Source organism: Vulpes vulpes, chromosome 6 (assembly GCF_048418805.1).
Source record: "Vulpes vulpes isolate BD-2025 chromosome 6, VulVul3, whole genome shotgun sequence".
NCBI lineage: Eukaryota > Metazoa > Chordata > Mammalia > Carnivora > Canidae > Vulpes > Vulpes vulpes.
The window spans coordinates 21175027-21198482 of record NC_132785.1 but is presented as its reverse complement, the minus strand read 5'-3'; the positions used below and the strand labels follow the sequence as shown (position 1 = coordinate 21198482).

At 36.4% G+C, this 23456-nt stretch overlaps 1 pseudogene; it reads left to right on the top strand.

Moving 5' to 3' along the window:
• Positions 1–779: 779 nt before the first annotated feature.
• LOC112933482 (elongation factor 1-gamma-like) lies at positions 780–19162 on the top strand (annotated as a pseudogene).
• Positions 19163–23456: the final 4294 nt, after the last annotated feature.

Below are 23456 nucleotides of genomic sequence, written 5' to 3'. Positions count from 1 at the left end.
ACATTTGGGGGAATCTTGTGGGATCTATCTTTAGTTTTGCTCCAGCAACCTGAACCTTGTTTTTTGTGGTGATCCAAATGGCCTTGCCTAGCTGCCTTACTTCTCTGACACTTTCTCCTTCTAAATTTAACAGCAGGGCTAAGTAAGTGCTTCTGGGACAATGTAGTAACTAGTCAAACCCAATCTGAATTGTTTAATCAATAAAGCAAATATGCCTTCTGCAAACTATATTAGTTTTGCTTTTTACCTCCATCTAAGAAAAGTCGATGTATGTACTCAAGTGGAGTTGAAAAGATAGCACAGATAAAAATACCCATTGCAACTGGTCACTCCTTTCTTGTGTGATACACCTAAATGCAAATAAAAGGTTCATTATTCTTCTGAGCATGAATTAAACAAATATGTACGCATGATACAAAGTCAAACTACCTTCAAGTTATCTTGGTCCTATGCCATGAGAATCGATTTAGAAAATGTGAACAAATCACATTATGTAAATAAGCGTTAGAGTAGGGAGTTGCCTTTCTTTTCACCTTGTGTTTCTCTGCCGAGGGACTGTAATTACTATAGTACAACCTTGGCCTTCTTAGCTTCTTCCCTTATTCCTTATCAAGGCAAGATGAGAGGGAATTATCTGATTGATAAGTTTTGATGCAGAACTGAGTAAATGTAGTCAGCGTCATCACCCTTCCTTCTCTTAAGGAATCTGTCTACTTCCAGAGACCTTGCATCTCACTCTGCTATTCCTTTCTATAAGCTTAGGTCATGATTTCTCAACCATGGTACCCCCTGACACGTTAGGCCAGATGATTCTTTGTTTTGTGGACCACCTTGGGCATTGTAGGATGTTTAGCAGCACCCCTGGCTTATACCTGCTTGATGTCTGTAGCACTCCTCCATTTGTGACAACCAAACTTTCTCAAATATCACCGAATGTCCCTTGGAGGATAGGTGAGGAGTGGGATTGCTTCCAGTGGAAAACCCCTGCTTTAACGACTGCCTTTATAGGGAGCAATGCCTTACAGATGGGTGACTCAGCTTAATTTTTAAGCAGTCTCCATACTCAACATGGGATGGAGCCAGAACCCACAACCCCAAGATCAAGAGTCTCATGCACCAGAGACTGAGGCAGACAGGGGCCACTAACCTAATTCTAATTAACCTAAGCCAAATTTTACAGTAATTCTGTCAGTAGCAAAGTTGATACTTTAAATTCTATTTATGTAACTCCTTTATCTCTCTCAACAGTCCAGACTCTAAAAGGGTTTTGGGCCTTTTCCAACTTTAAGGAGAATACAAACCACTTTCTATTTGTTTGCTTTAGAAAATTAGCTATAGAAGGACTATGAGCCCATTGATAGGAATGAGGAGGTAAAATATTTTAAAATATTAAAACAGAATCTTTACTTTCTGGTCAATATTAATGATTTGTCTGACAGCCATATTTTTGCTTATTAAGCAGACTATGTCTTCATTTTTTTTTTTTTTACTTTTCAAATAACTTTTGTCATTAACATTTATTTCAATTAAAGAAATGTGAATTCAGAATTAATGTAAGGTAAAACCTTTTCAAAGTATTTGGCAAAAGAAATACTATTAAGAGTTTGGTTAAAATATTTGTGGTATCTGTGCTGTATATTACAGATAGACATTAATTATTATTTCTTTAGATATAGAATTAGGATGGTGACTTTGGACCAGAACATGGTCAGAGAAAAGATATATTTTCCTGGCCTCACTTTGCCTAGCAACGATTTCTCACACTGTGGAGATTAATGGACAAGAGAATAGACTCTGGCGTCAGACAGGCATGGGTCATTTATTAGCTCCATGGCTGTATTTAATATAAAAATTTCCTCTGATATTGTTTTCTCACCTCTAAATGAGGCTAAGCTGAGGACCTCCTTCATACATTTTTATTTTTGAGGATTACATTAGATAATATGTGTCAAGTACTCATCAGCTAGGTGGCATACAGGAGGCACTAAAAAAATTACAGTCATTATTCTAATTCATACTCAAAATGATGACAGCAGAATAAGTATCTATTCCTGATGTGCTCAGAGCAAAAAGTAGAGTGATCCTTGAGTCTCTGGGATCCATGGAGATGAGAGAGATAATCTAGGACACTGGAGCACAGAACATCGTGGTCAGCAAGCCTGGCAGGGTGAGGCCATGGTAGAGACGGGGAGGCTGCAGCCTGCAGGCACACCAATGGGAAGAGTGAGACAGGGGAGGTTTCCAATGAATATAGGAAAAATAAATCACGGAAAACATTACCATCCCCAGTTACCCCAGTCAGGGAGAAGGATTTGTGTTTGTTAGAAAGTACATTGTGGATTTCAGTGAATGCAGATGGTGTCAAATTAAGCCTGAATGTGGCCTGCTTCTGGAGCTCCTTCTGTTTCATCAGAAGATGACCAGTGAGCCTAAGAGAAGAGCACGATGAGAAACAGACAACCAGTGTCAGTACTGAAGTCTTTCCTCTAGCTGCAAATAATTTAGAACCTCACTGATGGGAAATGATGGTTAAATAAAATTCGCAGTTGCTGTGCTTATTGATATTATCAACATATAGAATATACGGTTTCATTTTTTAGTGACAGTTTTGATGGCTCTTGATAACTAATTTTTGAAAGGACTCTGCTCAAGTGTTGTTAAAAATGATAGATAGACGGGCAGCCCTGGTGGCTCAGCGGTTTAGTGCCACCTTTGGCCCAGGGTGTGATCCTGGAGACCCGGGATCGAGTGCCATGTGGGACTCCCTGCATGGAGCCTGCTTCTCCCTCCTCCTGTGTCTCTGCCTTTCTCTCTCTGTGTCTCTCATGAATAAATACAATCTTAAAAAAATATATGATAGATAGACCCAAAGACTGTACGACCAACCATGTGAACACAGGAAGTGTGCATAAGGAACAACTTCTTTCAATTGTGTCTGACAGCTGTATTGATTCTAGTTGTACAAGTGGTGCCCACCGAGCAGGGATTGTTACCAGATAACCCATTCTTCCAGTAGCGGGTTGGAGAGACATTTCCACACTGTGCAAAGTAGGATCAATGGCCCTTGGGGTACAACCTTTCCCCTACCTGTTCAGTTGGTAAGACATTGAAACAAATGGTGGCTAAAAAAGCAAGGAACAGGGGTTGGGGGTGGGGGATGTGAAATAGAGTGCTGGTATTCTGCTTCTTTTCTTTCTGCATACATAGGATTTTATTTGTTCACACTAACTCATTTGATAGTCCTATTGCAAGGAGAGTAGAGAGTTGTCATGGAGAAATTGTAAAAGGAAAGGAAATCACAAAACTTAAGAAAATTTTCTATACATTCCACCCTTTGGAGAGAAGAAAGAAAGTGACATCTTTGATTGTTTAATTTCAGTTTTCCCAATTCCCTCTCAAATGGTTATCATGCAATTCAGCACTCAGGCACAAAGATTATGCTGTTACAACTTCCTTGTGAATAGAAGGAGTTCTGTACTCTGTGGAAACAGGAAGGGCAATGTGATTACCCTTCTCTTTTATCTTAAGACTCTTCTCACAATTTGTAGAATTCAAGGTACTACAGTTCAAGCTTAACATAGTCACTTCCCCACCTTCATCTCACATGGGAAGAATGTTAAATAGAAACCTAGCAAGGAGTGAAAATTCAGCCTTAGAAAATATTTTTTACTTTAAACAAAATCTGTAAAAATACAATAATGCTGTCTATCAATAACATAGAGATCCTGTTTTATCTTGTATATCAATTTCATCATTGTCCATGTAAATTCATAGTTTTGAGAGAGATGTGTAAAAACAGATGTTTCACTATTAGAATGTCACCATGATGACCTGGAACTATCATATATGGAAAAAAAATTAAAATACTGCACTTGGGGGGTAGTGAATGTGTTTTTTAAAACTCTAAATAATCGGGACGCCTGGGTGGCTCAGCGTTTGAGCACCTGCCTTCCACCCAGGGCGTGATCCTGGAGTACCGGGATCGAGTCCCACATCGGGCTCCCCGCTTGGAGCCTGGTTCCGCCTCTGCCTATGTCTCTGCCTCTCTCTTTCTCTCTCTCTCTCTCTGTCTCTCATGAATAAATAAATAAAACCTTAAAAAAAAAAAAAAACCTCTAAATAATCTTTGTCAAACTGCTCTGATCTGGTTTAATAGCAGAGTTTCTCAAAAGCCTTTGAGAAAGTAAAATTTCTACATCATTCTTGTAATTTTACATATAAACACAATGTAAAATGGAGAAGTGAAGCCAAAACTCAAGTTCAAATCATGGCTTATCTTTTTGACCTTTGGAGTTTAGATGTCTTGAGTTAATTTAAAACAAAGGAAGAAGCAAAAAAAAATTACCACAAACTCTGCTTGTCCTCATTTCTTTATAATCAAGTCTACTGTTGTTGATGTTGTTTAAAGATTTTATTTACTTATTTGACAGAGAGAGAGAGAGAGAGAGAGCACAAGCAGGGGGAGCAACAGAGGGAGAGAGAGAAGCAGGCTCCCTGCAGAGCAGGGAGCATGATGTGGGGTTCTGGGATCGAACCCCAGGATCTTGACCTGACTGAGCCACCCAGGCACCGGAAACACTTCTGTTGTTATCATATGCTTACTATTGTGCTGCACTCAGAAAATATCTTTTTTTAAAAGATATTGGCTTGGCTTATTCTAGCCATATGTAAATTAGATTTAAAAATAAATAATAAATTTATCTTTTACTCTAGGAATAAAATTTCAGGATTCCATAGATTTGTTTCTTATGCAAAGCACACTCTTTCTTAAGACCTAACTGAGCATTGCTCATTTGTTTACAGAAGAATGGAAGAGTTAGGAAAGGCTGGAACCTGAGAATTTTCCTAAAACATGCTCTTTCTGTTCTTTATGGGCTTGTGTAGGCAGATTCCTTTGGCTACAATGTCTACTACCCAATTCAATACTACTCTTTTTTATACTCAATTCAAATGTCAATTCTCCTTTTGTAAAACCTTTCTCTGCATTCCAAGGCCAGATTATATGTGTTTCCATAGCACTTTGTGAGCGTGTGGAGTGTGTGGATTTCCCTGGTTTAAATACCATCTATTTTGACTGAGTTGTCAGCTGGATTTTATGCATCTTTATGCCTGTTTGGCGTCGTCTCTTATTATTCATCCAATAAGTGCTTGCTAAATAAATGCTCAATGAAATGTTTATCCATCTTGGATGTGAAGGTAACAGGGAATATGACTTAGTTACCAATACTGAAAGAAAATTTAGTCTGGAAGAAAGAACATAATACAGACACACACACAATCATGATTCATGGTGATATTTTTGTATCATTTATCCCTAAACTCAGAAGTCATCTTATAAAACCAACTCTTAATTTATCTCATGTCCAATCAGTTATGATTCTGGCATTTCTACTCTGACTCCAATTCTTCCCCCTTCGTCAGCCTATCAAATGCTAGAGCCCTAGTTCTGAATCTAAATCACAATTTTACTGAGGAGCTTTTGCTAATTTTACATACACATTTCTAATATACAAAACAAATATACTCATTATATATTTGACTTAAATAATAATATATATTTGGATTTGATCTGCTTATAATTTCATCTTACCTCATTTTTTAACTATAAAGTTCTTATGAAATTCTCATGTTGTATCCTATACTATGCTAAAAGATACAAGAGATATAAAAACAAGTTTATATCAACAAACAGCTATCCCTGAGGTTCTTATATCTAGGTAGAAAGAAAATATAAGTCAAAGAAAATGTAAGTTAAAGAAACCTGGGACATAACAGAAAATGTATAAATATTTGTGGAATGACTGAATAAAGTTTAACTTTGCAAGACTAAGATCACAAGCACAATGGTAAAGTAGAAATGAAGGAAATCATTGAACACTTAAGGGCCAGTAAGAGAATAGCTAGATGTTAGAGTTAGTACAGTTTGGGAAAGTAGGTTGTGAAAAAAGAGTCTATACGAAGAAACAGTGGTCCCAGATGTTAAGATCTTCAAAAAAAGACACAAAAACTCTGGCAGAGTCTACAATTTTCACAGAAACTTTCCCAAAATGACCATACCTTAGAAAAATGTTTTATTTTTATTTTATTTATTTTTTAAAGATTTTATTTATTTATTCATGAGAGGTACAGAGAGAGGCAGAGACATAAGCAGAGGAAGAAGCAGGCTCCATGCAGGTATCCTGACATAGGACTCGATCCCAGGATCTGAGATCATGACCAAGCGGAAGGCAGACGCTCAACCACGAGCTACCAAGGTGTCCCGAAAAATGGTTTAATATCTTCTAAGTTCACATATTTTGCTTTCTTCAGCATACTAGCTGGCCTTGACCTTGGATCTGTATATAGACCTTGGGTCCTGCATGCTTACTTGGATTGAGTGTTGCTTGCTCTGATTTCTCTGTACCTGACCCTATCATGTTCCTCACCCATCACTGACTTTATGGATTCGAGTTTTGCCACGCACCATATGCTTTGATTGGTCTGCCACAAAGTGTCTTGGGAATAAATTTTAAAATTTTGATAAGAATTATAAGCTGAAACATGAGCTATAAGCAGGTGGCTCAGTTTGAAAAGCACAAACCTTGTACAATCCAACAAGAAATATTTCCAGCAAAAAAACAAAGCCACAGACCTTTTACTGGCTGGGTCAGAAAATGGCATCTGTTAAGCTCACTTGGCAGAATTGTTGCTTTTAGTCCACAAGGGAGCTGATGAAAAGGAAAGTGCAAAACACACACAGAGAACACGGGCCTTCATAGAGAGATATCAGTAATTAGGGGAATTTGCTTGTGTGCTACAGATGGCACAAGCCAGAACCATATAATGTGAATGAGTCTGTATTGTGTAATCGGTTTCTTACTAGAAAAACTATCACTGTTTTCATTTTCTGAGCATGGTTGTGGCTCCAAGCTTATTCAGTGGTAATGGTCTGCGTTCCGATACGGGCAAGAATAGATGTCTGCATTCATGAGTAGGACAGGGCTTCTCTTTTAAAGAATAGAACTGAACTGCCTTTGGCAACATATTTCTAGAAGATGTTCATTTACAGCAAGGGGGGAGTTTATACATGATTTACTTTGCTGATATATTCACTTAACACTGGTGGGTGGACATGAGTGGGAAAATTGCCCAATTTTAGTTTTCTGTTAAAAACTGAGTCTGTTGGATATGCTCATTTACAACAGCTATATTCAATCCTCAGAAATGGTTAAGAGTGAACAGAAGGGTGAGGAGACTTTCAGTGGAGAGCAACTAAACCTTCCAAACAGTGAGGAAAAGTAGAGAAATTTGCACCCGTATCACTCCATATTTTTCTGATCTTTTTTTCAAGCTGAAACATTGAGAGAATTTTATTTTGACCCTAGATCTCTTCTTCCTCGTGTCTTTATTCTCCTCATTACTTCCATTTTATTTTAAAGCTATTGATTGAACACTGACTGTGGAAGAAACCCGGCCAATAGCTTTATTCTAAAATTAAAGTGTTTGCTTTCTTGCTTTGCTTCATTACATGCTATTTGTATAATCAAAGAATAGACAAAAGTGTCCTGGAACCCTAACACTAATGGAGACACTCTATAGGGATTTGAGGTAATCATCAGATTCATTATATCTAAATTGTGCATCCAAATCATGGAATAGAGAAGGGATAGTAGATGCAGAGAAAAATAATATCTACTTAATATTGTCAGAATATATTTTATGGAAGAGTTAAAAACCATCCAGAGCTAGCAGCTGCATGCAGAATATAGCAGACTGTTCAAATGGAGAAAGATGGATTTGTACATCTGTATCTACTCTGGCCACAGTCTGACTCTAGTGCTTATGACTGATATTCCTTAGCCTCTAGGGCAACATTCAAATGCATGGGCAGAAACAAAACAGAAATGGTGGAGCTTGAAAAGAGGGCATTTATGAGAGCATTGCAAACAGCTCATTTAAAGGGTTTTCAAAATATGGTTGTAATATTGCTCAGTCACTTCATTCTGAAGACTCTTAAAAGTCACTCGCCTCAAAAACTGTAAGCTCATAAACACTGTTCTATTTCTTTCTTTTTCAGTTCTACATTGTTAGTTTCAACAGCAAAAAATCACAGTGAATAGGATTGGTCTCTGTATTCAGCAAAGACCTCAAATTCTACTTCGGTGTCCAGGAGCCAGAATCACTAAATACGAACACGTCTGTCTTTAAAGAAAGTAGATGTTAACATGTCTAAAAAGATGTTAAAATGTTGTGTTGATGCTATGGAGATCACTGTGTTTGTCACTAGGCCTGCCAGTAAATTCCCCTAATTGCAAACTCCCTCAGATTCTATGTACTGCTTTGCACTTTTCTTTTCTTCAGCTCTGTGGTGGACTAACACAAAAGAAGGTGGAAGTTTCAATTTTTTTTTTTTTTTTAGCTGCCAGGGTGTTTAATATGTGTTATCCTTTTAATATGTGCTTTTACCAGCTATTCAGCCAGAAGTTGCTATTTGATATATCATCACTAATAATTTCCAAAAGAATAAGGACAGCTCTCAGTTTTCATACTTTATGATATTGCTTAGGTTTTGTGGCTGTTTGTAATGTTACATATGGAATTTAAAAAAAAATTAACTATATTATTGGATAGGTAGTCATTAATGGGGCTCCAATATATCAATAAAATAAAATAAAAAGGTACTTATTTACCTTCCTCAAGAAAAACACAACTGCCGATATTATATTTTTATGGGTGATGTTCTAAATAAAGATTTTGTGAATTAATAGGCATGTAAAAATAAATAAATAAGTGGATGGCTAAGTGAAATCAACTGCTTTTACATAAAAAGCACTATTATATAAAACATGTTCTGAACTTTGACCTTAAGATATTCATATGGTGGCTGCTAATATATCTGTAGTTCTTATAAAAATACATCCGTTCTGGCATATTTTGAAAGGTGCTACAAAGTTATAACTTCGAACTATGTAGTATCAACTGTTATTGTAATGGATAGACTTTAAGGGTACCATACCAGCCATGTTTCCCATTTTCTAATATTCATACCTATGTGTAATCTTCTTTCTTTGGGTATGAGAAGGAACTGTGATTTGATTCTAACCACTAGCATGTGGAAAAGGTGATGGCATGTTATATCATCATGAAAGAATCCATCTTGATAGCTGACTTGCTCTAGAAACTCTCCTTGCTGGCTTGATGAGGAAAGTGGCTATATTAGGAGAGATCACATAGGCAAAATCTGTGGACAGCCTCTAGGAACTCTAGGTAGCTTCACAGAGTTGAGGACACTCTCCAACTAATAGCCATCAAGAAGTCAAGCCCTCAGCTATATAGCCTCAAGAAAATAAATTCTACTAACAATCTGAAGGAAAGATGGAACAATCTGGAAGTAATGTCTTCCCCAATCACACCACAAATGAGAAGATAGCCTGTTAAACATTTGGATTACAGCCTGTGAGGCCCTAATCAGAAGGTTCAACTAAGCCGTGACTGAATTTCTGACCATACAAACTATAACAAAATCAATGTGTGTTATTTTAAGCCTCTAATATTGTGGTAAATTTGTTAATACATTAGCAGATAACTATACACCTGTAAGTTCATATTTAAAGAGTTGGCAGTGTAAAAACAATAGTGAGCCCAGACAAAGTGCAAAATGATGATGAATGTGGATTAACATGAGAGCAAAAAAGTTAACAGGAGACTTTAGTTTGTAGTAAGCAACATAACAAAACATATGTTGTATTGTCACAAAATATACCTACTAAATACAAATTAGTATAATGCGGCCATTCTTGCATAAAATGTTAACATATGAGGGTAATGAAATTAGAAACAAGAGCAAATATCTCATGTGGCTTTCATCATAATTTTCCTTAAAGTTAAAAATGAGAGCTATTGCTAAAATACGTGACTAATATGTCCTAAGTTATGACCATACTCTATTGACTTTAAAAAAATTATCATTTTTAATACATATGCTATTTAAGATTTATTTGTTGTTTTAGTGGTACACAATAAATTGTGTCAATATTTTGGTATTTCCTTCATCTACCCACAGGGAGAGAAGTTATGATGTGGCTGAAGGACACTGATGATTTATTGGTGGATGGGAGAGACCATAGGGAAAAGAATGGAGGGACTATAAATAGAAACAGACTAGGCAAGAATTCTCTTGGTGTTGGTGTCTAAGGTGCTTGGACCCCTTACACTGGCACAGCTCTACTGTTCATAAGCCCATCAGGTTGAGAGTTGGATCCACAGCCTGGAGAAGGGCGCTTTTCTCTTATTTCTCTTTCCGTGTGTGTGTGTGTGTGTGTGTGTGTGTGTGTTTGTGTGTGTGACTTTTTTCTCTACTTAAATGTCAGAGCTCAAGACACAAGAGTTTAATGGTACAGACATGGGAAAAATGGCCCCAGGTGCTCACTTAGCCTGCTTTTGGTTTAGGCCTTAGTTTAGTGGCTCAAAGTTAGAAAACATAACTTAAACCAGTTCAAGGGCCCCAAATATGTTTGTTTTGAAATTATCTTTTTATTTCAGAATACTGTTTTAGTTACAGAAAAGTGTGAATATATGACAGAGTTCCCATATATCCACACTTCTTACATTAGTATACTGTCATAATTAATGAACTGGTATTATTAACTAGAGCTTATACTTTTTTTCACATTTCTTTAGTTTCTGCCTAATATCTTTTTTTTTTTCCTACTCTAAAATCCCGTAAGGGATACCACATTGCAATTAGTCATCATGTCTTCTTAGGCACCTTTTGGCCCTAGAACCTCTCAGACTTCCTTTGTTCCCTTCCCTTGTTTTTGATACCTTGACAATTTTGAAGAGAACTGCTCATGTATTTGTGGGATGTCCCTCAACTGGGGTTTGTCTAATTTGTTTCTTATAATTGGACTGGGGTTATGGGTTTTTGGTTGGAAGACTGCAGAGAGAATTTCTGTTCTGATCACATCATACCAAGGGTACGTGAATCAATATGACTTATTGATGTTAATCATGATCACTTGGCTCAGGTGGTATTTGACAGATTTTTCCACTATGAAGTTATTACCTTTTTTTTTCTCTTTCCAAAGCATATTATCTGGAAGCAAGCCACTATACATCCCATACTTAAGAAGTGGGGAGTTCTCCATAGAGTTTTAACACTGGTAGGTATCAGGGTAAAATCCTTATCTGGGATACAGTGATATGAGATAATGTAGACACATCTCCATAGACATATAATATGTATGTTCATTCATCATTCTAATTTATCTTTATATGTTATCTATGTATGTATGTAAAAATTATTATTTTCTAAGTTGTGTGCATGTTAATAGTTAGGTTGAACTCCAGAGACCCAGAGATATAGAAAGGTTTTACTAGGCTGCAAGTTTTTAAACCACACTGTGAAATTTTGATAAGTCAGTAATATTGCAGAAGCAGTGAGATAAACTGAAAAGAAAGAACATCATGAAAAGGAAAAGGAAGAACATTCATGAAGGATATCAGGAGCAAGAAAGAGTCTCTGGACTGGAAACCTCTATAATTAAAGAGGTACAAGGACACTTATCTTAGGAGTCCTATATTGTTAATAACAGCAACTAAACAAACAAACTTGTGGGTTATTTCAAATCAACCAGGCATCAAAAATATTTTTTAAATAAAGACGTGTACTGAATTTTTTACAACCAAACATACATGGTACTTGAAATACACACACACACACACACACACACACACAGACATTTATACGCTAGGGATTTTGATATAAAGAATTCACACCATTATAAAAGAGATAAGATTGCAACATTCATATCATTTTACAATCCTTTCCATTGTAGAATAGGTGCACTGGCTCATGTATCTGAATAGTGTAGAAATAAGAAAGGCTTGAGACCTAATCTGATGAGGGACTTATCTGATTCTTTAACATTTCTTTATTTTTGTTCTTTTCCTTCATCCTTAGGCTGATTTCCTCACGGTTAAAAGTAATTAGAAATAACAGCTTCTTCATTTTCCCATAGGTAGGGAAAAAAGAAAAACTTCTTATCTAGCTATTCAAAGGATATTCCTGTAATTCTTTCACAGTTGAGCTGATAATTTTGGCTAAGGGAATGGAATCTGTTGGCTGGTTTAACAGACCTTTTACCAAACTGCTCTTGCTCTCAACATCCACCTCCTCAACTCCATCTGCTGGTGAGTTTCTTCATGAAACAAAGGGCTCAATTCTAGACTTCTCCATATCCTAAACAAAAACGTGGAGAGTGGTAGGAGGAAGGAAACGTAGTGGTCAAATAGTGAACTTTATATGTCCTAACATCTAATATCTTGTTAGCTATGAAATAATTACTTTATATGTTGTCCTTATTATGCAGAGAATATGAATATGACCTATGTAGTTAACTCTAATTTATTGATCAATAGATCACATGTTTTCAAAATCAGATCTTGTCAAATACTGGATTATTATTTTAGAATCATTATTTTAGAAATTTTTAAAACAGTGTCAGAACACTGGAAACATAGGAATGATTCTGATATTACCAATAATGCACATATTCTTTGAATTAAGCAAATACGTGGTTGCATGAGTAGATTGTGAAATCAAGTGTGTAACTTTTTTCTCTTGGAAAGATTTTAAGCTTTGGATGCAAAAACCACATTTTGGTGTCTAGTTTCCTCCTACTCCAACTTGTAATATATTTCCTAGTGTATTTCCTAGGGAATAATTGGAATAATAATTAAGTTAATACTGTCTGTCTTTAGATTAGACAAATATAGATATGAACAATTTCATTTTGGGATGAATGATAGTTCAGACAATTATATGTTTATTTAATTTGTTTATCATTTGCAAATGTCCATTGATGTACTACACATCTGACATCATTACTATTATATTATTTAGCATTAATTTGACATGTTGAATTTTCAAGATGCTATAATCATTAATTACCCATACTGCATAACACTCCTGTGAGGTAATATAGAAAATAAGTGGTGATACAGAAAATTAAGTTACAGATAATTTAGGTTGCTGACTTGATGGAATTACCACTTATAAGTGAAGATATTGTAAATTAGTGGTTAGTAACCTGTGGAATTATTGAGCTTCTTGCATTGATATATGCAAATACAGATAATTCAAAAAGTTTGTTGGAGCTGTGCCTTTTCTGCCATGTTATTTAATATTATGACATTTGTATACTCTCAGTTCTGAACAGCTTGCATAGAAATTTGCTTAGACTTTTCCATTCTTCTTGAATCATAGATTAAAAGCTCTGACAAAAACCATATACTCTTATCTATTTTAAAGATTGCTTAGAAAATCTCTGACAACTTCCTTTTTATCAATATTGTCCGGTATCTCTATTCCATTTTTAATAAAGTCATGCCCTCTAAAAAATCATGTGCTAATGGTCTTTGAAATACATGTTATAGTTATTTTGCAGAATATTCCCCTTAAGCCTAAAAGGCTTCCTTGACCCTTACCTGTCAGGGGAAAGAAAGAAAGCAAAGCGGAGTTTCAAAGTTGATTCAAGGACTATCATGAAAGTGAGGGGGATTTTCCATATTGGTTTTAATAATTATGTTAACATGAATTTCCCTTTTTCTCCATTTCTCACAGCAAATGAGGAGCTTTCCAAGACATAGACTTCCTCATTTGCCATCTTAGTGGTGATAGGAAGCCTAAAAATACTCACATAATTTCTTAAGCTTTTCTTCTCCTAAGCTCAGACATTCTCCCTAGGAATGCAAGAGATTTCATTAAACTATCTTATATGAATAAATGTAGATTAGTATTTTCAAATGCATCTTTTTAAAAAACAAATTCAGAATGTGACATTATAATAGGAAAGGAAAATTTACCCTCCTATGAATACAAGGTAATATCAAGATGTTTTTCTGTAACAACAAAAGTTATTGAATCTAGGTTTATATTCTATGGCCTCGTTCTTCCCACTGATCTTTTTGACTAGCTACTGCCTTCATTGCCTCAGGTGTTCAGAGAACTAACTAAAGCATGGCTTCCTATAACCAGCCTTCAGATTTGATAATTTGCTGGGAAGTCTTAGAGAACTCAGGGTAGCAGTTTATTTATCATTACTAATTTGTTATAAAGGATACAACTCAGGAATAGCCAAATAGAAGATATTCAGAGGGAAAGTTTTGGGGGAAAGGAATGTGATGCTTCCAGGCCCTCTCCAGCCATACCACTCTCCTAGTACCTCCATGGATACACTAACCCAGCAACTCCGCATCCCATCATTTAGGATTTTTTTTTTAAGCTATCATCTTATAGGCATGTCTGATGAAATCATTGGCCTTTGGTGTTAATTAATGCAATTTCCAGTCTTTCTCCCTTCCTTGATGGTTGGGGAATAGAGCTGAAAATCCCAAGCATCTAATCAATATATGACATTTCTGGCAATAGCCCCCATCCTAACACTATCTAGGAGTGGCCAAGAGTTGCCTCCATAGAACAAAAGACACAATCCTATCACTCTTACCGCCCAGGGAATTCCAGGAGTTTTAGGAGCTCTGTGGCAGAAACTGGGGACAAAGACCAAATAGTGTATGATGTCACAACTGTATGCAGAAGGCTTTTTAAGACTGTCCAATTGATGCAGTTATAGCTAAACTAAGAATAATTTTGGAATAAATGAGACTCATATTTTTTACCATTAAATCCAGGCACAGATGAATTGTTACCCTAATAATTGTCCAAATTGGGAAAAACAATGAAGGAATCCACAGATTAGTTAATAATCTTTGCAAAATAAAAAATAGTATGAATATATTTAGATTTCCATAGCTCTTTAAAAATTATATACTAGTAATATACCTTGATAAACTATAAAAATAACTTCCCTTATCATTCTCTGATATCACTCTCAGGGGCTCTTTTATTTGTCTCTATTCATATAATCACCTAAATTATTTTATTTGGAAGAATATGGACCAATTCAGAATAAGAGGAACTAATAGTTTTAATCTAATTAAGAAATTCTGGATTCTGAGACTGTTCATTGTATAGTTATCAATCAACCCCAACTCTTTCACAAAATGCTATACATTGAAAGGTATTATTTCTAACTATTCTACACTTGCATTTTAAAAATGTCTAAACTTGCTGTTCTAGAAAAATTGCTGTAATTTGGCATATATAAGAAGAACCTTAATGCATGAATGTTTTCTTGATCTGTTAGGTATGTAAATGCTACCTAGCAAAGGTACTAAGGGCCTTCTTCCTAATATAGAAAGAACAGTGAAGCAGATTACTTGACTATTTAGATTAATGATAATGGGCTTGAGCCCTGAAAATATTAGTGTGCTTACATTGTTTCTACTGTGATCACCAAATAATTTGGTTTTAGCCTAGGTAATAGTACTATTTCACATACTCTCTTTAGGGTTAAACAAGTTACAGGATCATATTTGGCTACTTGGCTTTACTGCAATTATCACCCATTGATTCATTGTTCATTACAGTTTTAGCATATTCTGCCAAAATCTAATTTTGCATATGTTATTTTTCCTGTTTCATGAAGGTCTCCATTTTGATGCTTTAAAGATAACTTTATCACCCAAAAAGGAATAAATCATCTTTGAGTTACCAAGGGTAACTTTGCTCTAGGGTGGAAAGTGATATACAGGATCATTTAAAGTACTGAGAGAAGATCTTAGGATGATGGGTAGGTACTTCCATTACATAAGACTTTGTGTTATGTGAAAGTCTAAAATGAAAGGTTTCCAGATCTAGGAAGAGGCTGAAGAATGTGAGGGTGTGTGGAGTTAAGTGAAGTTTTGGATGAATGGTGTCACCTGAACAAATCATTATGCAGAATTTAAGGGCTGGCTAATAGCCTCAACTGAGGGAGTTTTGGGGGAAATGAGAATGCTTTGCAAATAGACCCTGTAAAAGTACTCATTTCAGTAGCCATATCAGATGTTATAGATTTCTATTGTTCTCTGGACTCAATAACCAGCCACTTTTACTATCTTCACTGTTCCCCATTGTGGTCACTGTGGGATACAATTCACCTTGAATTACTTTTTCATATGTGAGTTAGGAAGTTTGATTATCTAATTCTTTTTTTCAGATAATTTAGCTTGACCATCTGTCCTCTCTCTACTCCCTCATGGTATTTACTGTAAGAGATTATTAACTGTAACTCTCCTGCTTGCAATAAATTGGCAACTTATAAGGTAAGCAAAAGGATTTTGGAGGCAGACTCAGGCATGTTAATGGTATCTAGCACTGAGTAAAAGAAAAATGCTTACTATATATCAGAAATATAACTAGAAAGAAGAGAGTATCCTAGCCTGTGTGAAATTCATATTGTGGTGGGCAAAGTTGTTCTAGTTAGGACCTCATGGTTAAAAAGAAGAGAGTCACTCAAGTTACTTCCAGTAGGGGATGCCTGGATGGCTCAGTGGTTTGGCGCCTGCCGTCAGCCCAGTGCATGATCCTGGAGTCCTGGGATCAAGTCCCACATCAGGCTCCCTGCATGGAGCCTACTTCTCCCTCTGCCTCTCTCTCTAAAGAAATAAGTAAATAAATAAGTAAGTAAATAAATAAATAAATAAATAAGAAGTTATTTTAAGAATAACTGTTTATCCAAGAAAAATGCATAATTAGGCCATAAGGAGATAGAAATTATAATATAGCAGACCAATGTGAAAATTTAGGAACATACAGGGTTTTTTTTGGCAGGGTTGGCGGGCAGGATCTCAGGCAGTACAATAAGAACATCAGCTGTAGATCAGACAGGATTATTAATGATTATGTGGTCTGCTATGTAATGACTCATGGCCCTCCAGATTTCTATTTCTCTCTTTTACTACAAGTTTACTTTGTCTTGCTCTCCATTGTGCACAGATATTTGATTTGCCATATAGCTCCTGTTTACTCCTAACTATTCTTTCCTCATCACTCCAGCATGAATCATGCTCTTCCTTACCTAACAAAGTATTTCAGGGTTTCCTTGAACAGGTCTTTCTAGATTTATCTTCTGCTAAAAGCTACTTTATTGCTCCTATGTCTTCCAGTTCGAATTCCTGAAAGGTAAAATATGATCACGTAGTTGATCTTTGTTTTCTATTCAGTCTATTGACTGGAAAACCATGAATTTGGAACTCATCCATTGTTTGATTTTCTGTGGCTCAGAGAGCGGGAAGTCAAGTGATTAAAAATATGGTTGCTTAGACTTTTCTTTAGAAGTTAATAGTAAAAAAAAGCTCAAAATGATTGATTTGTTTCACATAAAGAAATAATTTTAGGGGCATCTGGGTGGCTTAGTTGGTTGGGTATCTGCCTTCGGCTCAGATCATGATCTCAAGGTCCTGGGATTAAGCCCAGCATCAGGCTCCCTTCTCAGCAAGGAGTCTGCTTCTCTGTCTCCCTCTGCCTTCCCCCTCCCCTCCCCCAACTTGTACTTTCTCTCACATGCTGTCTTTCAAATAAATAAAATATTTTTTTAAAAAAATGGAAATAATTTCAGAACAATGTAAAGAGTGCCAGTGATAAGATCCTGTAAAATGGAAGGGAAACATAAGGCGGTAATAAATGACAAACACTGGGAGGTCAGAGACATTTTCATACAAACAATATACTCAAGTTAGAATTGAGTAGCCATTTTCCAGGTCCTTAAGTAGGCAGGAGACCTTTTCAAAATGAGAGAACATATGCCAAGGCACAGAGGAAGAAAACTCTTTTATATACTTGGGAAATCATAAATAGTTTTGTCTGGTGGAGGAGGAAAATGATGGAAATTTGTCAGCAATCATTTGCAGTAATAGTTAAGGTCCAGATAATGGAGATCCTTCTACATCAATGAAATGATTATGGATTTTATCCAGTGAGTGATGTGGAAACAGAGAAGTTTTAAGTGGGTATGTGTTTTACTTGGATATGCATTTTTCAAAGAGCATTCTGGCAATACATGAGACAGGATTGAAGATGGGCGAGATAAGTGATCGATTAGTTATCATTCACAATGGTGCTGTCTAGAGAACAAGGGAGGAATGGAATGGCAGTGATGGTTGTAATGAAGATGTAAAGATAATGCAAAGCTGCTAAAGAACAATCAGTGGCCCCTTTCTCTGTGAAATTATACTCTATGTATATCCTGAAAACTAAAAGGCCTTTAAGGCTCTAATTGCAGCTCAGTACAGTGTGGTTCAGGTTGGCATTTGTCAGTACCACCCCATTTCTACTTTGTCCAAACCAGCTACACCCTTAAATTTCTCCATGAATTTCCAGCAAATTTCCAGCACTTGAGGGGTAACTGTGAATCCTGTGTATTGGAGAGTAATGTCACTGCATTTGAGCAAAGAGGGACTGCAAGGATGTACTCTAGAAGCAGCAGGTGGCATATTGGCATGTTGGGTGAACTTCATTGATAGCCACCTAGTGCTACCAGCCATGGCCTGTCCACCTTGGGCATCACGCTGGCTACAGAGCATGGAAATGAAGAGGTGGGGTAACTTCTGGGGCTGCTGGATGCTTATTTGGAAATGAAGACTTTTTTGGTGGAGAACATGTGACACTGGCTAACTTCACAGTTGTCTGCACCCTGCTGTGGCTCTATCAATAGGTGTTGGGGCATTCCCTCAACCAAGTCTTACCCGATATCAACCACTGGTTCCTCATCTGCATTAACCAGTCCCACGTTCATGTTGTTTGTGGAAAGGTGAAACAGCCCAGTGTGAGGCTAAAATGTTCGCAGATGTACCGCCCCAAAAGGACACCTCACAGAAACAGAGTAGTCCACAGGAGGAAAAGTAGAATCTCAAGCCTAAGCAGAAAGAAGAGAAAAGCATGCTGCCTCTGCTCATGAGGAGATAGATGAAGATGAAGATGAAGAGGTACTGGCTGCTAAGCTGAAGACCAGGGATTCCTTTGCTTGCCTGCCCATGATGACCTTTGTGTTGAATGACTTTTGGTGCAAATACTCCAATGAGGACACTTTCTCTGTAGTGCTGCCATATTTTGAGAAGTATGGTTGGTCCCTGTGATACTCCACATCCTGCTTTCCTGAAGAGCTCTCCCAGACTGTTCCGAGGTGGGGAACTGGACCCTGGAAGCAAGGAGACCCAGAAAGTGGTTTGAGAGTACTTTTCCTGGGAGAGAACCTTTTGGCATGTGGGCAAAATCTTCAATCTGGGCAGTATCTTCAAATGAACATTCCTTGTCATCGCCCAGCTGTCTCCATCTGCCCTTTAGAGAGATGGGTATCAGTAAGGAAACTGAACATTGAAAGAAAAAAAAAAACAATCAGTGGGTGTCAGTGACAGGTTTTTGATTTTAAAACCAATGATCAAACGTTAACAATGTGAATATTATTGTTAGATGATCATATTTAAATCATTATTATACTTTTATTTTAGTTATGAGGTTTTTATTAAGAATGATGGCTGAAATTTTATGAATGATGTCTAAAAGCACCAGGAACTTTTCACAAAAAGAGATGATCGAAGGCTTAGAGATTATTTATAAGACTATTATTTATTCATCTGGAGGTAAGAGGTAGTGGGAGAGGGCATTCCAACATCAAGGACAGCAGAAAAAAAAAAAAAAGGAATCCTCTGCTTTTATAATACTGGGATCCACCCCCTCAGTTACTGAGGAACTAGAATCACCTTCACAGTCAGGGGGCTATAGAATTTGTCATAAATTCATGGTAACTTCATGGATATATAAAGGGTAATGTTACATACAAACATTTAATTCATTTGCTCATTCATAAAATGCTTATTGACAAACTGTTCCTTCTGCCTCTGTACATAAATGCTAGTGAGAGCAATAAGAAGTAAAATATCTATTGTTTGTCAGACACTGATAACTACAATGAAGAAAAATAAGACAGAAGTCCCAACCAGAGTACTGGAGTCTCTCAGATGCCCCTTGCCTCCTGCCCATGCCAATGTGAAGGTCCAGGAAGAGGGCAATTACTTCATGTCTGGAAGGACCTGGAATTTTCATTAGATCCTCTCCCTCTTGTTCTTACATCCTTATTGTTAGCCTAGTTTAGTTGCTCTTAAGGTTTGTTGTATACGTATTGAATACAAAATTTATTAAAAATGCAATCTCCGGGATCCCTGGGTGGCGCAGCGGTTTGGCGCCTGCCTTTGGCCCAGGGCGTGATCCTGGAGACTTGGGATCGAATCCCACATCAGGCTCCCGGTGCATGGAGCCTGCTTCTCCCTCTGCCTGTGTCTCTGCCTCTCTCTCTCTCTCTCACTGTGTGCCTATCATAAATAAAAAAAAAAATGCAATCTCCTTGGCCTCCACAGTTTATATTCTGATGTGATAGAGATATGGCACCATTCAGCAATATGCATTTTTAACAACACCCTAGACTATTCTTATTCAAGAGCTCTGCAGTACACAATTTCACAAATGCCAGTAACATTATTCTCATTTCTAAAACAATAAATTAGAATAAAGTCCAGTGATTGGGCTGAAATGAGCTTGTAGAACAGTATCAGATGCAAACTTTTGAGTTTAGCTCCCTGGTGGAATAAAATGCCCTGAAAGCCAGCCAGACTTCCAGTATTTCATAGAAGTGATGGGGCATGGGAAAACATTCTTTTCAAACATTTGCCATGTTGGAACTTATCCTTAATCTAACTCCTTGGAAGTTATTTCTAGTGGGCATCAATACTTAGGAATCATAATTCTTGTGGTAACCAATGTACATTAGAAAGGATTTCTGTGATTTATTTAATTTAGGCATAGAAGACAATTAAAGGGTCAGAAACAATCCAAAAAATATACAATACCCTTGTTTTATCTTTAAAGATTTATTTATTTGAGAGAGAGAGAATGAGTGAGGGTGAGGGGAGAGAGAGAGGGAGAGAGAGAATCTTAAGCCGACTCAATGCTGAGCACAGAGCCCTTTACAGGGCTCGATCTCATGATCCTGAGATCAAGACCTGAGCCAGTATCATGAGTTGGCCACTTCATAGACTCAGCCATTCAGGAGCCCCACCTTGATTTTATCTTTGAATATAAGTTGAATTGAATTTCAGAAGTTTTTGCTTTATGTGTTTAGAAATTTGCAAATTAAGGCCAAAAGCATAATTATCATAAATTTAACAATGCACAATGTCACCTTAGTTTTGTGGTCTTTTTATGTTTCTTTTAAATATATGAATTTGCTTTCATGTTATGAAGCAACTGTTTACTCTGAAGCAGGACTTAATGCAACTTAATGCAAGTCTTCAATCACATTCCTCCTGTCTTTAAGGTGATTAAGCTATACATATAAACTATTTATATTTTGGATATTAGGAATTTGTTTCTTCCTTATGATAAGAAACTTGCTAGTGCTTTTATTCTCAGTAGGGAAAGAAATTGTAATTTTTATATTTTAATAATATTTGGATATCCAAAAGCCATATGTGTGTAGTATAACTTAGCAATTTATGAGAATGAAAAGGCATCTGGCTAGCTTCAGCAATAATTTCTATTTTGAGCATATTTTCTTATGTCTTCAAGCTTTTATTTCAAACGTGTATTGGGAATGTATGTGGTATTGTTATAGATCAAAGAATTTACTATATCAGAAATGTTTAGAGGCTTTTTTCCCCTCCTAATTAATATCAGAAAGTTCACTAATGCTGTATCTTCTTTGACTTTCTATTTGCAAGATGGAAGCCCTAGTAATAAGTGTAGATTAATTAGAGTAATGGGCTAAGACGGAGTTGCTATAACATCTGGAATGATCTGGACTTTGCTCCAGGGAAGAGCATAAACACCAATAGCCAAGGGTCATATCTATCCAGCATTTATCAAATTTACTGTATTTCAATATCTCCTAGATTGCCAGTGAGTTTTTTAAAAAATATTTTATTTGTTTGTTTGATAGGGAAAGAGAGAGAGAGAGATAGCACAAGTAGGCAGAGTGGCAGGCAGAAGAAGGAAGAAGCAGACATCCCCCCCACTGAGGAAAGAGTTTAATGCTGGACTCAAACCCAGGGCCTTGGGATTGTGACCTGAGCCAAAGGCCGATGCTTACCTAATTGAGTCACCCAGACGCCCTGCTGGTGAGTTTATAAAGGAGATCATTCTATGCCAAAATTTTATATATCAAAGGACATTTCATTTTTTAAAAAAAGAAGAAATTTGAGGCAAAGACAATAATTTGAAGTAGTCCTCTGAACTAATTCTTAAATGATTAGAAGTTTACAATAATTTGAAAATGATTTATTTATTTTTTTTAATTTTTATTTATTTGTGATAGTCATACAGAGAGAAAGAGAGAGGCAGAGACACAGGCGGAGGGAGAAGCAGGCTCCATGCGCTGGGAGCCTGATGTGGGATTCGATCCCGGGTCTCCAGGATCGCGCCCTGGGCCAAAGGCAGGCGCCAAACCGCTGCGCCACCCAGGGATCCCTGAAAATGATTTAAACCTTGAGCTTAACTGACTTTATTAATTGATCAAACTCAGCACCCAGTGACATGCATTGTATAGAACCAGGTAACTTGAAGAAAATGGACTACAGAAATTCAAAGACAGAAAGACATAAAATGTAGCTAGAAATGAGGTTATTATTAAAGTAGGTACCATAAATCCTATATCTTTGCCAGTAGTGGGTTAGAGTTTTGTCATTAATCAGTGAACATGAAAATAGAAATCTAGTTATTTATACAATCTACAGAATTCTTAAGGTAAATACAGAACAGTTGTTTCAAAAATACACAGATATTTCTGACTAATAAAAGAAACATAGAAAGTAATACAATAAAGTGAATGTTCTCAAGAGTATAATCTGTACATATAATTCATAAATGCATAATAAAATTTAATATAGAATGTAGCATAAAAAACAAAATGTTGGCATAGGTAATGAATAATATCCCAAGTCCCACTGCCAAATTTAATGGTATTGTTTATTAGAGCATCCTTCAATACAAGGCCTGGCTTGATATTTTACCTGTATTATTCTTCTTACAGATTTTAGTCTTAGAATTTAAACTCTGAGATTTGTGAATGACAACCAAGAGATGTAAGCATGAGTTTGTTTTATAAAGTTTTAAAACAGGCAAAATGAATATATAGTGATTTAAATAAGAACCATGGTTGCCTAGAGGAAGGTCTGGGGGAAGATTGTAAAAGTGCATGAAGAAACTTTTCGAGTGAAAGAAATACAGTGCTTGGGATGATCAGTACATGGATCTATGAATTTGTCAAAACTCATCAAATTGTACATAAAAAATGGATGCATAAAAGTCCAGTAAAATGATTTAAAAACAATTTTATGTAAGTTAATTTAATTTTCACCTTAATTATTTTCTACTGTGACACACTTTTTCCATGTCAAAATGTATTTTATTATACAATAATTATTTATCTTCTTTATGTTTAGAGGCCAGAGGCTGTGTTTATCTTATTTACTATCGTATTCCTAGTGAGTGGCCCATAATTCATATTCAAAAATATTTTTGGAATGTAAATAGATGATAAGATCCT